This window comes from Silene latifolia, chromosome Y (genome assembly GCF_048544455.1).
Source record: "Silene latifolia isolate original U9 population chromosome Y, ASM4854445v1, whole genome shotgun sequence".
Classification (NCBI taxonomy): domain Eukaryota; kingdom Viridiplantae; phylum Streptophyta; class Magnoliopsida; order Caryophyllales; family Caryophyllaceae; genus Silene; species Silene latifolia.
In genome coordinates this window covers 13938918-13942609 of record NC_133538.1, presented here as the reverse complement: position 1 = coordinate 13942609, position 3692 = coordinate 13938918, and the positions used below count along the sequence as shown (strand labels likewise).

Below are 3692 nucleotides of genomic sequence, written 5' to 3'. Positions count from 1 at the left end.
CTTGAACCAAAAGAGTTCGGATTGTCTCTCTCAATTCCTCGGTCTCATTTGAGTTATGAACAAGAATTTTAATTTCTCTCTCGGGAACCTTAGAAGTCTCGAGCTTTTCGAGCCGGGCTGTAATAGAAGCTATAAGTGTCGCAACGGCACTCATTTCATCACTTTACTTTCGCGAGTTTCCACGTGAGCTCCTAAACTCAGCTCTATGGACTGCCATCTCCTCAATATTGTTCCAACCTTTATTCTGACCGGTATTATTTTGGAACCTACCATTCGCAGCTGCGTCCAGGATAACCTTGTAGTCATCATATAAAGCATTATAGAATAAGTTGCAAAGGTAACACTACTGGAAACCATGGTGAGGGACGGCCCGAACCAAACTCTTGAAACGTCCCCATGCTTCACAAAAGCCCTCATCAGGTCCTTGCTGGAAATTTGTAATTTTACTTCTCAAGGCATCAGTCTTTGCAAGTGGGAAGTACTTTTTGTAGAAAGCTAATGCTAGAGATGTCCAATCTGTGACTCCAGCTGCTACCCTATCAAGGTAGCAGTACCAATATCGCGCCGAATCCTTCAAGGAGTATAAGAACGTTATCCCCTTTACTTCATCCTGGGTCACCCAGTAGCCAGACATGGTATGGAACAATGATGAGTCCGTGAAAATTTCCATGTGCTTCAAAGGATCCTCGTCCAGGAGAAGAAAACCGATTTCGCTCCACTAAATCAATATAAGAGGAACGAAATTCGAAGTGACCAGTAGTGGGGGTAGGTAATACGTGTCCCTTTGGAATGTGCTGTTCTTTTGGCTGAAGATTGCCATATATCGTTGTCATGTTCGCAAAACTGAGAGTACTCAAGTCTTCCTCTCAAAAACGTGTCTTCTAACTGTGCAAGAGCAAAACTAGAAGCAAGAGTAAGCAACGGCCTCAAGGAACCAAAGTTCCTTAAGACAAGAAAAATAAAGCAAACAGAATTACACCGTCTCCCCAGCAACAGCGCCAAAATTTGATACCGTCGTTTTGTATCAAATTAAATTTATAAATCCGAACTAAAACTATAGCTAGTGATAGTAAGGGTCGAACCACAGAGAGACAAGATCAGTTCTATTTGCTATTTTCAATTAATAAAAGTAACAATTAAATGGGGGTTTCGAATTTGTTTGATTCTAATGACTAATTGCTAAAATACGAAATTTCTCAACAAGATAAAAAGAAGATCAGGAACTTCGGTTCACCATGGCTAAGGTCAGGTCAATAAGGTAGTAGAGGTCCTGTAATACGGTCTCAGGAAATATGAGCAAGCCTTTCGATCAATGATCAAATTAACCTTACGGTCTTCTAATTCCCTAGAATTTCTCAAAACTTTCGTTCAAAGGAAATTCAAAATCTAATGATAACTTAACTACTAATCTTTCAATCTAGCATGATAGGTTTATCAAAAGAAAACAAGATCAATATAGAAGAAAATCATACTAATAAAATTGACCCTAATTTACACCATGGCTCACCTCGTTCCCAATCAAGAAGATTACCTATGCATGATTAAAATTATAACAATTGCAAAATTAAAAGCAAAGAATAAGCTTGACATGATTGGAATTGAAATTAAGACAAAAAATTAAAACTGAATTGCTGAAAATAAATTAGTAACAACAAGAATTAAATTGACAAGAAAATGAAAGAAGAAGGAAATCGCATTAAAGCTTACTAATTAATTGATGAACAAAGTAATAGAAGTCGGAATCCGTCGTCGCACTTTCTTGTCTCCCAACTAGATCTAAAACTCAGTTCTTGAATAATGAAAAGCATTGTCTAAATTATTCCTCCGTTCTACTAATAAACAATGGCAAAAAGTTAATTACAATTGGGCTTTTTAAAAGTCTAACACGAAAAATCAATCTCAGCCTCGCGGCCTGGTCGATTGACTAAGGGGCGTGGTCGATCCACCAGCCAGTGCAGTACAGTAACTCCTGCTGAATGTCCACGGTCGATCGACTGAAGAGCTTGGTCGATCGACCAACTGAGCTGTGCAGTAACCTCATTTCCTATTCAAATCAGTCACTTCACTCCAATGCACGCATCCCAAAGTGAGTGAGTACGAACTCCCTTCTTCCAAGCTTCCCTGAAGATGCCTCCGGAGGACGATTTAGGCTTGATTTAGCTCACTTCCACTCATTCCTACAATAAATCATAGAAATTGCAAAGTAAACCGTTTCGGGAGAAATAGTAGCTTTAAGCTAACGAATACGCATGGAAATACATGCCAAAACTGCGAATAAAGTGTATAGAATATGCACGTATCACATATGTTGCCGGGTATCCTAAAACGGGACGGAAAAGGGTTGAGGGTTGGATTAGGCGGACCGCAACCGCGGATCCGCCTAATCCAACCCTCAACCCTTTCCCTTATTTCTCATTCTAAGGTGAGGTTGCATTTTGTGAGGCTGTCAAAATTAATGTTGATTAGTTCATGCAGGTGTAGGGTTGTTTAATGTACATATATTTTTCTTTCATGCATGTGCAACACTAATTCATGCACTGATAAGGAATTTTTTGTCTCATGAATGTGCAAGAGTAAACTGATTTTCTTACTCAAATTGCTTGGGTCAACAACATCTGTTGTTGCAGCTTTCGATTTTGCTGAAAAATAATCTTTGACTGACCGACCTTCTTTTAGTAGAACTTTTTTCTTGGCTGAAACACTCTTTCGCCCCATATCTATCAATGATTTGAGGGATATTGTAAAGACAGTTGAAAGATACACTGTTGTACAAATCACATGTTTATAATGAAGACGGATTGCAACATTTCACAGTAAATTATGTTGCAAAACAATGGTGAAGAGCATAATACAACTTGATGAATACAGATCAAAACTAAGTAAAATTGGGAAATGAAAGAACGTTAATGTAAAAGTCAAACCAAAAATATAAAATATAAAATATATATATATATATATATATATATATATATATATATATATATATATATATATATATATATATATATATATATATATATATATAGTCGGAATTCGGTGAGAACTCCTAAATATTTGAGGATTGAGAATTAGTGAATACAATATCACGGGTTCTTCAATACAATATCATGAAAAAAAATTAGACTTGTCCAAAAAAAAAATTTTTTTGAAAAAAAAAAAATTTTTTTTTTTTTTGCCAATTTTTTTTTCGTGTGATATTGTTTGAATAACCCGTGTGATATTGTATTGAACAACTTTTTGTGATATTGTAATGAAATCCTCAATCCTCAAAAAGATAGTGTATACTCACATGATCCCATTCCTATATATATATATATATATATATATATATATATATATATATATATATATATATATATATATATATATATAGAAATAGGATCCTGTGCGAACCTAAAGTTCGGTGCGAACTTACGAACTAACTAAGATTAGCCTTATCACACATACTGCATATCCACACAAAACACAACAAGACTGACACTCCTTATCTCCTCTCTCCTCCCATTTTCACTTAGCAACCACTCATCAACCACTTATATCCCAACGTCAGCTGCCGGTGGCCGGACGTTTCACCGGCGAACCATCTCCGACAAGAGCCCCACCAACTCGCCGGCGACCGTACGTTTATAACCACGACACCTCACAAACACTCCACGGACAAACGACCCTCTTTTCGTCGCCTTCAAAACCGC

At 37.0% G+C, this 3692-nt stretch overlaps 1 non-coding gene across 1 annotated transcript; it reads left to right on the top strand.

Annotated features, from left to right (window-relative positions):
• The first annotated feature begins 350 nt into the window (after nucleotides 1–350).
• LOC141635834 (small nucleolar RNA R71) lies at nucleotides 351–459 on the top strand. Its single transcript, XR_012540492.1, has one exon. It is a non-coding gene; the product is annotated as a small nucleolar RNA R71 (small nucleolar RNA).
• Nucleotides 460–3692: the final 3233 nt, after the last annotated feature.